Genomic DNA, 13,233 nt, shown 5'->3' on the forward strand with positions numbered 1-13,233 from the left:
GGGTTCGGCAGCGCGGGGGTGTTAGACGAACCGTAGTGGTCTAGTGGACCGTTTGAGGTGATAGGAGGAGAAATTGTCGCCTCCTGCGACATATAGACCCCCGCGCGGGTACGCTTGTAGAACGGACGGATAGCGTGACGTGGGCGCCGCACACAGAGGCCCCCGGCGGCCCAGCGCGACCACGCGAGCAGCAACTGCAGGGGACCCAGCTCGGTAGCCGCTGGATTCCATTCCAAGACACAACCAAACATGGCACACGTGTTAGTGCAGACTCACATGTCACATGTCTGACGCATCTATGGCCTTGTTTAGTTGCCAAAGTTTGGAGGTGCCAAATTACTGTTACAACACTGTAGCACACTGTAGCGTTTCGTTTGTATTTGTGAATTATTGTCCAAACATTGACTAATTAGGCTCAAAAGATTCGTCTCGCAAAGTACAACAAAACTGTGCAATTAGTTTTTAATTTCGTCTACATTTAGTACTCCATGCATGTACCGCAAGTTTGATGTGATGGGGAATCTTCTTTTTGCATAGTGCCAAAGTTGGGAGTTAGGAGTGAAGTAAACAAGGCCTATATGTCTGTTGGACAGGGTGGCGCCGTGCCGGGAGGCCACGGCAACCACATGCGGCCAGCTGCGACTGCGACTGCGACTGCGACTGCGAGTGGCTTCCGTACCGTACGTCTCAGCTGCGAGGTTGATTGGCCTGTGCGTCATTTTCGACTTCACGGACATTACACTTCACGGACTATTAGGCCTTGTTTAGTTCCTAATTCGGGAGTAGTAAAATTGGCATTTTACCATAAATGCGCAACTGTAGCGTTTCGTTTGTATTTGTGAATTATTGTCCAAATATTGACTAATTAGGCTCAAAAGATTCGTCTCGTAAAGTACAACAAAACTGTGCAATTAGTTTTTGATTTCGTCTACATTTATTACTCCATGCATGTACCGCAAGTTTAATGTAATAGGGAATCTTCTTGCATAATGTCAAAGTTGGAAGTTTGGAAGGAACTAAACATGACCTTAGTTTTCTGTGATGCAGGGAGTAGTAATTTTCTGTGGAGGTAATAATGGCTAGTGACGACCGACCGACGGCCGTGGCACCAAATTACAAAATTGATGTGCTGCCTTCCATGGACTCTGGCTATTGGATTTGTGGTTGCTGTCATTCTGACAACTGGCGTTTTCTGTCGTCACTCTTCAGCACTGTGCCAACGCTACAGTACACATGTAATAGGATTAGGTCTCTCGTTGTATTGTAAGCAACTAGAACTTTTAGAGTCCTATGCGTATAACTCATGTACCTTGTCCTGCCTGAACATTGTTTTCCAGGACTATATAATGAAACCACGGCACCCTCTTTGAGTTAAGGCGTTCTAGCATATTTGGCTGTTTGCTTCTGCTTGTTGCAGTTGTCAAGCAGCAACAGTACATTTTTTCGAACAGCTGCAGCTACAGCGCTGCATAAAAATCACTACCGAACACCCCCTAGGGGCTGTTCGCTTCTGCTTGTTGCAGCTGTTTGGCTGCAGCTGTACAGCCAATCAACAAGCAGCAGCAGTAAAAAAAAAATTCGAACAGCTGCAGCTGCAGCGCTGCATAAAAATCACTACTGAACACCCCCTAGGTCTCTCATTGTATGCAACTAGAACTTAGAGTCCTATGCGTATAATTCATGTACCTTGTCCTACCTGAACATTGTTTTCTAGGACTATATAATGAAACCACGGCACCCTCTTTTGGTTAAGCCGTACCAGCATATTTCACATGGTATAAGAGCCACCTCCTCCTAAATACATCTAGCTAAATTAGCATTTTCTTTTTTTTTCTCGTCGACGATCTACATGGCTTCGACAAGTTCGGCTTCAATGACTTTCAACATCCCGTTTTCTGAGAAACTCACCCGGGCAAATTTCCTGGTGTGGCGAGCCTAGGTGATGCCTGCCGTGCGAGGTGCGTGGCTTGTTGGGATTCTTGATGGCTTTTTGGTGCAACCTGCGCCCATGATTACTATCAAGAAAGCTGACACCACGGAAGAACAGGTGGAAAATCCCACCTAAATGCAATGGATTGCACAAGATCAACAAGTATTGTCCTATCTTCTGTCGTCCATGACTAAGGAGATTTTGGTTCAAGTCTCTTCTCTAGAGCATGCGTCGGAAGTTTGGAAAGCTATTACGGATATGGTCTCCTCTCAATCAAATTCGCGCGTTCTTCAAATCAAGTCTCAACTTTACAGGGAGAAGAAAGGAGATCAATCTGCGTTGGCTTATTATACTAAGATGAAAGGGCTTGTGGATGAGATGGCTGCTACAGGCAAGAAGCTCGAAGATGACGATGTCATCGATTATATTTTGAACGGGTTAGATGCTGACTGTAACCCGTTTGTATCTTCTATGTCCATCAAGGATAATGTAAGCTTGAGTGATCTATATGGTCAATTGCTCTCCTATGAGGCTCGCCTGCTCCAATAGAATTAAGATGGTGGACACTTCTATTCCTCGACCAACACTGCCTCTCGCAGTCGGGGTCGTGGATGTGGCCGTGGTCGAGGCCCTGGTCATGGTGCATCTTCTTCTGGTCGTGGCTTTGGCAATCGTCAAGACCATCATCAAGAATCTGATGATTAGGATGAAGGGCCCTGGTGTCAACTCTGTGAACGCTATGGCTATTCTATTCATCATTGCTGGTATCATTTTAACAAGAAGTTTGTTCCTCCAAGTGCTGGTTATGGTGGTGCTAAGCCACTGGGCTCTCAGAAATCTGCTTCCTCTGTTGCCCCATCATATGGGGTCGACACAAATTGGTACTTCGATTCGGGTGCCACGGATAATATCACCAATGAGTTAGAGAAGCTTTCTACACATGATCGATATACTGGTCATGATCAAATTTAAGCTGCTAATGGTAAAGGTATGCACATAAGTCATATTGGCAATACTATTTTTCATACCCCCAAACGTGATTTATCTATATGCAATGTTTTGCATGTCCCTTCTGCAAATAAAAATCTGCTTTCGGTTCACCAATGTACTTCCGCTAATGATGTGTTTCTTGAGTTTCATCCATCCTATTTTTTGTCAAGGACTCGGGCACCAAGAATCTTCTCCTACAAGGTAGATGTCAAGATTGACTTTATCCTATGCCGACTTTCCCTCAAGTTCATCACATCACCAAACCTTCAATTTTCGGATGGCATCACCATTTGGGGCATCCTTCATCGATCATTGTTAATCGTGTCCATAGAGATAATAATTTGTCTTTTTTGAGTGAGTCTCATGAGTCAGTTTGTGATGCTTGTCAACAAGCAAAAAATCATCAATTACCTTACCATAGGTCTGAAAGTGTCTCCACTTTTCCCTTGCAACTTATTTTCTCTGATGTATGGGTCCTGCACCTTCATCAGTTGGTCGGTATCAATATTATGTAAGCTTAAATTTACATGGATTTTTCTTCTTAAACATAAATCTGATGTGTTTCTTAAGTTTCAACAATTAGTTGAACGTCTTTTTGATCGAAAAATTCTTGCTGTGCAATCTGATTGGGGGTGGTGAGTATCAAAATTTGAATTCTTTTTTTCAGCGTGTTGGTATTACTCACTATGTCTCTTGCCCTCATGCCCACCAACAGAATGGCTCCACTAAACGTAAACATCATAATATTATTGAGGTCGATCTTGCACTCCTAGCGCAAGCCTCTATGCCATTAAAACTTTGGGATGAAGCTTTCTTAACTGCTACCTATCTTATCAATCGAACTCCCACTCGTATTCTCAATTTTTCCACACCTCTCACACATTTGTTTCATGAGAAACTGAATTATTCTTTTCTTCGTGTTTGGTCGTGCGTGTTGGTCTAACCTTCGTCTCTATAATAAACATAAACTTCAGTTTCATTTTAAACAATGTGCCTTTATTGGGTACAGTTCTCTCCACTGGTCGTGTTTATATTTCTCGTGATGTTGTTTTTGATGAGGGGGTGTTTCTTTTTTCCCAACTAAATCCTAACGTCGGTGCTTGTCTCCGTGATGAAATTCTTATCCTACCCTCTCATCTAAATAATCATGCTGGGGATATGAACAATAGTTTTACTGATTTGTCTAATGCCTCACCCGAACTATTTGAACTGTGCCCTGATTCAAATCCAGGTGACCAATATCTATTACCAGACCGGTGGTCTTTCTATTTTTGGCAACGTCCCAGGATTCCCCTTCCGATTTTACGCTACGCGACAACCCTAGCACGAACTCCAGAGCTGATACGCTGCCGGTGCAGCACTCCGCAACCGAGGTAGATTTTCTCCTGCCAGCTCCAAGAACGACTACGACAGATTTTGCGTCGGCCAATCCCTCATCGCCAAGAGTCCCCCGGCTGCTGTCCTCGGCTTCCGCTAGCTTGCCCCCGCCCACTCCATTTTCGCCAGCTGTCCCGACAGCTTCCGCCACCCCATCGGTGTCCTTGGGATCGCTCGAGGGAGTTCCATGATCTTCTGTGCCACCAAATTCTGTTGAGGTGTCTGTTCATGCAAGAAGGCTTTCGCCTCCTCCACCTGGACCTCCTCGTCCTATTCATGGACCGATTGTGTCCTCCCCTGGAAGACCGAGGACGCGTCTCCAAGACAACATACGACAGCCTAAACAGTATACTGATGGCACGATTCGTTATGGCTTGATCATTGAAGCTACAGAACCAAGGTCTTTTCGTGACGCTCTTAATTCTACAAATTGGAAGGCTGCTATGAATCTAGAATTTGATGCTCTTATGAAGAATCGTACTTGGCATCTTGTTCCTCAGCCTGGACAGAATGTTATTGATTGCAAGTGGGTGTTTAAGGTTAAACACAAAGCTGATGGCATGGTTGATCGTTACAAAGCTAGGCTTGTTGCCAAAGGGTTCAAACAAAGGTATGGTTTGGATTATGAGGATACATTTAGTCCTGTGGTGAAAGCAGCTACTATCAGGTTTATATTATCTTTGTCTATCACCAATCAATGGAGTATACGGTAGCTAGATGTTCAAAACGCGTTTTTGCTTGGTGTTTTGGAGGAGGATGTTTACATGAAGCAACCCTCTGGGTATGCAAGTCAAGAATTTTCAGATTATGTGTGCAAGCTTTTTAGATCATTGTACGGGCTGAAACAAGCATCACGGGCGTGGTATTCTCACCTTAGTACTAAACTATTGCAGCTTGGTTTTCAAGGATCCAAGGCAGACACTTCGTTGTTCTTTTTTCACCAAGGTGATGTTACTGTATATTTCTTGGTCTATGTTGATGATATTATCGTTGTCAGCTCTTATGATTCGGCTGTTCAAAGGTTGTTACATAAGCTTCGTGATGATTTTGCTCTCAAAGACTTAGGCCCTTTGCATTATTTTCTTGGGGATTGAGGTGTTGCCTGATTATGAAGGATTACTGTTAACTCAATCGAAGTATGCCAAAGAGTTGGTTCATAAGGCTGGTCTGCTCGGCTGTAAGGCTTTTCCCACTCCCATGGCACTTTCAGATAAGCTCTCATTTGATGTCGGCGAGCTCTTGGATGCTGATACTTCAACAAGGTATAGGATGGGTGGTCTCCAATATTTGACATTAACAAGGTCAGATATAGCATTTGTTGTGAACAAAGTTTGTCAATATCTTCACTGCCCAACTTCGGTTCATTATACTGCAGTTAAGCGGATTCTTCGCTATATTAGTGGACTGTTAATTATGGATTGAAATTTGTTAAGTTCTCTTCGAATGTCATTAGTGCTTTCTCTGATGCTGATTAGGCCAGCTGTTCTGATGATCGCAAATCTATCGGAGGTTTTGCGGTGTTTCTTGGTGCTAATCTTATTTCTTGGTAAGCGAAGAAGTAGGCGACGGTCTCAAGGTCCAACACAGAGGCTAGTACAAGGCTCTGGCCAATGCCACTAAGCATATTGAGGTTGATTATCACTTTGTCAGAGAGAGAGTTGCTCACAAACAGTTGGATGTGCACATTATTTCGTCTAAAGATCAGGTTGCTGATAGTTTTACAAAACCTCAGGCTATTCATCAGCTTGTTGAGTTTCGTCGCAATCTGAATGTTACAAGTGGCTAAGTTATGTTCAGATTGAGGGGATGTAGAAGTACACATGTAATAAGATTAGGTCTCTCATTGTATGCAACTAGGACTTAGAGTCATAACTCATGGAGCTTATTCTACCTTGACATTGTTTTCCAATAATGAAACCACCGGCACCCTCTTTGCGTCTCTTTGGGTTAAGCCGGTCCAGCATATTTCACGCTCGACCGATCAACGGTCTCCCTGCACCACCCATTGCCATCACTTTGGATCCGTGGACCGTGGAAGCATCGACAGGAATATACTATCAACTTAGTTTACAAACTAGGAAAATCCAATTCACTCTCCTTTCGATTTGGAGAATCAAACACAGCGGGAATTCAAATTGAAACAAACAAGACGTTTCCCAACCGGGGCGCATTCTGGCATCACCTTGTGATGTGAGCAATGAAGTCCTCGAAATCCTTCCGGGATGATCCCCCGGCAGCCGCGGACGCGCGGACGGCCTCGCCGACCTCCGCTGCGCGCTGCCGCGCCGCGCGCCCTTCGTCAGAGACCATCATCCTCTCGATCACCTGCTGTATGGTTGCCGCCGGTGTCACCTTGGTTTGCTTCTCGCACGGCCTCACCAGAAATCCGGCGCCGAGGTACTCGCACACAAGCTCCGCGTCCCATGGCTGGTCGGAGTGCATGGGCCACGCCAGGATGGGCTTCCCGTAGCTCATGCTCTCCATGGTTGAGTTCCAACCACAGTGACTCATGAAGGCCGCCGTGGCAGGGTGCGCCAGGATCTCCAGCTGCGGCGCCCAGCCGGTGACCACCAGGCCCCTCCCATCGGTCTGCTTGGTGAACTCGGCAAGCAGCCTCGCGTGCTGGGTCTCGCCGTTGTCCGCGAATATGTTGCCGCGGTCGGCATCGCGCAGCACCCAGATGAACCGCTGGTGGCTGCCGCGCAACGCCGCGGCGAGCTCCACGATTTGCTCCCTTGGCAGCGAGGACATCGAGCCGAACGACACGTAGAGCACGGATGCTGGTGGCTGTTCGTCGAGCCAGTCGAGGCATTCGTGGTGCCTTTTGCTGCTGTGCTCGGGCGCGCTCGCGCCGAGCAGGGGGTTCAACGGGCCGATGGCGAACAACTTCTTGCCGCCGGTCGCCATTTGCTCGGCGAGAAAATCGATGAACTCGCCCTCGAGCGCGCGGCACGAGTTGGCGAGCAAGCCGGCTGGTGAAGCGATCCCTTCCTCCGCCCTCGCCCGTTTGATGGCGTACTCCAAGAACTCCTCCGTCACGTATTCGTCGAGGGGGAGGAACCCGAGCCCGCGCTCCCGCACGAGCGCGTTCCCATCTTCCATCCGCCCGACGATGGACGACACGGCGGTGCAGTGCAGGGCGTACGCCTCGCCGTTGGGCAGCCGCGCGGCCTCCTCGGCGACGAAGCCGTTCAGTGGGTCGTACAGGACCACGACGCGGCGGTGGGACGCGTGAGGCCTCGCGGAGGAGCGCCGCGACCGGGGCGGCCGCGCTGGCGGTGAAGGCCTCCCACAGGGGCATGAGGTGGGACGGGAACGGCGATACAGCGGCGGGGTCGGGCGGTGGCGAGACGTACCCGGAGATGGCGAGGTCGTGGAACCGGACGCGGCGGAGGGCGTCGTCGCCCCAGCCGTGCACGCGGGCGCGGGCCTGCCGGACGTGCTCCGCCGGCGCCGCGTAGTGCACGGGCAGGCCCAGCGCCGCGAGCTGCAGCGACAGGTGCAGGAGCTGGTTCAGGTGGCCCTGAGCCGGGAACGGCACCGCCACGACGGCGACGGATTCCATGGACATCGGAGTTTCTCCAGCTAGACGGAGACGGGGAGGGCCGGGTCTGGATTGCCTTCTCCTCGAATGAATGGTTAAGCAATAAGCTAGCACCGTGTCGTATCTGAATTGTTCTGAAACGAGCTAGGCAGCACGCCCTGGACTAACAGACAACCTCACGTATCTGCGTCGTGGAAGAGTCCGTTCGTTTTCTTCTCGTGCCGGACAAGTGGTCTCCGTTCAGCGCCTCCCGTCCTCCTCGGTAAAATGACTTGACTGATTGCGGCGGTGCGTGGAAGTTCTTTCGCTCGGTGGAACGCCAGTTCGCAGTCCCAATCAGAACGTGCACGCTCAGTTCTTCTTCGGCATTGCATTTTCGTCAGGCACTCAGGCCTTCATTGGTTTCCGCGAAGCTGCTTGGACGGTACAATAAGCGTGAAAATGGTGTTAGAAATTTCTGACTGGTAGATAAATATTACTGAGAATACAAGGCTGGACCATCATAATATGAATTTGTCATATGTAACAAATGATCAAACTAGCACCTGATCCCTTTTGTTAATGAGTACTTAATAGATGTGAACGGTAGAACTCCTGCCTGTTCTGTTTTTTCTTTTTTCTTTAAATGATCAAGCTATGCTAGACCCTCGAATTTATGGGACAGAACTAAGGGGGTGTTTGGATACGAGGTGTTAAACTTTAACAGTGTCACATCGAATGTTCGGATGCTAATTAGGAGAACTAAATATGAGCTAATTATAAAACTAATTGCAGAACCCTGTGCTAATTCGCGAGACGAATCTATTAAGCCTAATTAATCCATGATTAGCAAATGGTTACTGTAGCACCACATTGTCAAATCATGGACTAATTAAGCTTAATAGATTCGTCTCACGAATTACACTCCATCTGTGCAATTAGTTTTGTAATTAACTTATGTTTAATACTTCTAATTAGTATTCAAATATCCGATGTGACGGGTGTTAAACTTTAACACTAGTGAGCCAAACAGGCCCTAAGTTTTATGTGATCTTGTTTCATTATATATATATATATATATATATATATATATATATATATCATGGTTCTAACTATCTTTCTTTTTTGAACTTTCTAAAAGTTTCTAATTTTTCTAACTTTTTTTTTTGCGAATCACACAGTACAGACGAAGGCGCTCGCGTACACGTACATTCAAGTACCAGTGCCGAGCTGAGGACTCGAACCGTGGTGGTCAAATTTTACCATAAGAAATTTTACCAGCTAAGCTATGTTTAGTTCGGCTGCCTTTATGTTTCTTATAGTTAAAATAAAAAATAGGGTTGAGCAAATGATACGGATAATCTTTTCAATCATTCCTGATCATTTGCACCCCTTTAAAAGCAATTTCAAGATCAATATCTACTACTGCTAATAGTAATTTTCTTTGGATCGATGTAAACTAGTGATGGTCGGCACCACCTATGCAATTAGACTACCAACAATTTTAACTCTCACCTAATTGCTGCCGCTGTTCACGATGGTGTGTTCTTGTTTAACGCCTTCTTGTTTCTAAATAAGAAAAAAAAGGGTAAGGTTGAGCAAATGATACCGATACCTTTTATCACTCTCATCCGACTTCACGACAACTATCTAGTGGCATGCAACTGGACCAATGATGATGTGACGTTTTCTATTGGACTATCCCATCCGATGGGAACTGCAAATCCTTTACCCCAGTTCAAATCTAGGTGCCGCCTAATCAATAAAATACTTAAGATTAATCAATAAAATACTTAGAATTATAGTACTGATCAAATCCTACAAATTCCTACCTCTATAAGTTGAGGCACGAGAGTAACTAGGTCTGACGATACTTGATTTTTAGAATCCATACCATAGTTCTATCCTCAAACTAGGGTTTGTTTTGTCGACAGTGGCCCAAACGGCGACCAATAGGGATGAGGTAGTGTTTCCTTATTCTTTTATTAATTTAAATTGATTCAATTCGGGAATTTAAAACTACGAGACTAAGATGTTAGAAATCTTCGTATCCAAAGGTTCCTAAGGAGCAGTCTTTTTTCAATCTAAGATTGAAGAAGGGACTTCGCGAAGAAATATCAAGACTTCCTAATTATCATACATTGTTCTTATGGTACATCTTACTACGTACACTTCGTACATCTTATGCTACCTACATACACTAAAGTATTTATTCAATCGGAATACTTAAATGCAAAATTTTGCTTCGTGACTCTGTACTCATAATCGAATTTGTATTTTGATTGCAAATTTAATTAGTCTTTGGATACTAATCTCGAGAATGTATATTATTCCTCAATATGCTATTGAGAGGAAAATGATTAAACCCTTTATAAGAACTAAAGTTTTCATCGGAATATGAATATAAAAAAAACTTAAGGATGCCTTAAGTATATCATTTCAAATTCAGTTATTAATAGAATGAATCACACTTTTACCACTAAACTATACCCGCTTCATATAGATTATGATACCAATGCTACCCTTTGTCAAGGGTAGCCATTCGAGAAGGAGGCTAATTCAACCTTATCAAATCAAACGGAGAAAGTTCATGACAGGGGGTGGTTAGTACTTCAATTGCGAGCCTTTACTTTAGGATTTAGATAGCCCCTCTCTAATCTGTAAAATACATCTCTTCTTATCATGCCAATTGTGTATGAACCAAATGTATGCATTTCGATTAGGATCTATTATACGGTTATGACTACAAGGATCATTATTTGTGAGGACATAAATGTGTCAGACTGCTATAAGGAATAGTTTGATTATTCCTACAATATACACTAAGAGATATAAGGGGCAGTCCCCATAAATCCCTTTCTTCCTTTTCTTTTTTGTTCAGAATTGAACAAATAAATTGGGAAAGATCTTTTCTTCCTCCACTTATCATGAAATATGAGCCATAGGGAAGGAGTGAGATGACTTTAAAAAATTCATCCTAGACTTCGTCTATCACTTGAGAGAAGCAACAAACAAAGAGTAATAAAAAGAAAAGCGGATAGGAATTGATAGATTTACCTGATGAAAATTTACATCAGAGGACTCTGATGAGGACTCCTCAAACTCTTCAGAAAGAGGATCCGGAAAGTCTCTGGTTAGTGGATCCTCCCCATTTACTAATTTTCTCTCTTCTTTTGTACTCAATTCTAGTTTATTAAATTCTTGTTTAAAAGAATCAAAGAAGATGAATCGAACTAAGAGCACATAAAAAAGAGCATAGAGGACCAAGACCATTACCAAAAGTTCCTCCTAAGAATCATATTGGGTATATGTTCCTTTCCTTTTCACCCTAGGATTAGAAATTCTAAATCCTCCTTTTTTCTAGTGTTCGGAAATGGAAAACCCTAAACCAGGAGGAGTTAGGTATGTAGGATATGATTTTTCTTTTTTGTTGGGCAGGCAGTCGTATAATTTTTCTACTTTGCAGTATAAATTCGACTGCCAACTTTTTAGAATAAAATTTACTCCAACATAGTTTGTTCCAAATCCACTAAAATCCTTGTAGAATAGTCGAGGACCCCATTTCCAAGGGTACCTATTGAATATAATTTCAACAAATCTGTCCAAAACTTTTTAAGAAAAATTAAAAAGTTTTGAACTCGAAATTTTTTTCAAAAGATGCCTGGTAAAAATTGTTTCAATCTCTCACCAAAACAAATAAGAAGTATATCACTGAAAATTAATACCCAGCCATATGGGTATATGAAGAGCGCAAATTCCTTTATACCCCACCCAATTAGAATAAGGGGAAATAAAATATAAATGGAGATAGTTCTCATCATAAGATTGGCCAATAGAAGGAAAAGTCCCTAATTCTGCATAACATTCTGAGCACGTGAAAAGTGAATAGCCTAAAGATAAAAAAAACAAAGTCTATCATTTTTTAATAGCAGTTCTTATTGCCCCTTTGGCATTTTGGCCTATTGTTGTATCCGATTCAACATTGTATCCGATTCAACAATTGATACATATTTGTTATCCTCTTAAAAAAATGGAACTTTCGGGCTTTGGTGAATTGTCGAAGATCGTGTTTACATACCTATGAACTTATCCACCTTCTTCAATGTATCTGATATATATAATAATTTTTAAGTGTGTCAACTCTGTTGACATATTTTATTATACGTTATACGTATTTATTTATATAATAATAAAATACCTCTATTTTGTGCAAGGGTAAGAGAGAATATGAAAGATTTTCTTATTTTCTTGATTTTATCAAGATTTTGAACCTTGACACAAATAAACTTCTATATCTCGATATATATAAAAGAAAAACTCTACATATATCTCTATCTGTAGATATATTATGTACATTAATATATACATATATTATGTACATTATGCAGTAGACCCATAATAGTAAACGAAAGTGGCTAATTATTGAATAAAAAGCCCTTTTAACTCAGTGCTAGAGTAATGCCATGGTAAGGCATAAGTCACCAGTTCAAATCTGATAAAGGGCTTTTCACTTAGTGGTAGAGTAATGCTCTGGTAAGACGGAATCGGTTCGAATTCGAGAAAGTATTTTTCTACAAAATCCATTCATTTTTTTTTGAAAATGTCTCCATTTTTCATGAATTTTATGACTTTGTTTAGTGCAAGATGCCGATATTTTTGGTCTGAACACTAAACGAAGCACAGAGTTTGAATTGCAAAAAGGAAATGAAATTGGACTATTTTTCCTGTTAGAGCAATCAAATCAATATCTGTACTGAACTAATCTAGACTCCTAATCTATTCTTATTCTATACCCTTTAAATAAATTTCCTTAGAAAGTAGGGGATGATCAGTGAATTAGCCTAACCTTCAACTAAAAAAATCCTATGAAAGCATAACATAAAAGTAGTAAAGACTCTTTCCTTTGATCTAGTTACACTCTTCGAGTATATTGACAATTCCAAAAAACTGCTCATACTATTATTATAGTATAATGACGAGTGGTTGTATATGGCGGTATCGTCTAGTGATGCCCCTATCGTCTAGTGGTTCAAGACATCTCTCTTTCAAGGAGGCAGCGGGATTTGACTTCCCCTGGGGGTAGGGAGTATTATAAAAAGAGATTAATCATTGATTATCAAAATGCCTAGAAAAAAATTCTTCCTGGGTTGATGCCCGAGCGGTTAATGAGGACGAACTGTAAATTCGTTGATGGTATTTCTACGCTGGTTCAATCCAGCTTGGCCCAAAAATCTAGGGCTCTGTGAATATGAACTAAATCCATTATTTTGTATGGAAGAAAAAAAAAAGTCTGACCCAAAGAAATAAAGGATAAAGAGAAATGGGGAAATTTTTTCCTAATCCATATCTCTCCAATTCTTTATCTTAAAAAGAAAAGAGTTTTTTCTTATGGAAAGGCAGATTATCATTTATT

General features: G+C 42.9%; 1 non-coding gene and 1 pseudogene across 1 annotated transcript; one reads left to right on the forward strand and one right to left on the reverse strand.

Annotated features, from left to right (window-relative positions):
• The first annotated feature begins 2,326 nt into the window (after positions 1-2,326).
• Positions 2,327-2,462, forward strand: LOC117866017 (small nucleolar RNA Z247). Its single transcript, XR_004642717.1, has one exon. It is a non-coding gene; the product is annotated as a small nucleolar RNA Z247 (small nucleolar RNA).
• Positions 2,463-6,118: 3,656 nt separating this feature from the next.
• On the reverse strand, positions 6,119-8,029 carry LOC117862812 (putative cis-zeatin O-glucosyltransferase; annotated as a pseudogene).
• Positions 8,030-13,233: the final 5,204 nt, after the last annotated feature.

Source organism: Setaria viridis, chromosome 7 (assembly GCF_005286985.2).
Source record: "Setaria viridis chromosome 7, Setaria_viridis_v4.0, whole genome shotgun sequence".
Classification (NCBI taxonomy): domain Eukaryota; kingdom Viridiplantae; phylum Streptophyta; class Magnoliopsida; order Poales; family Poaceae; genus Setaria; species Setaria viridis.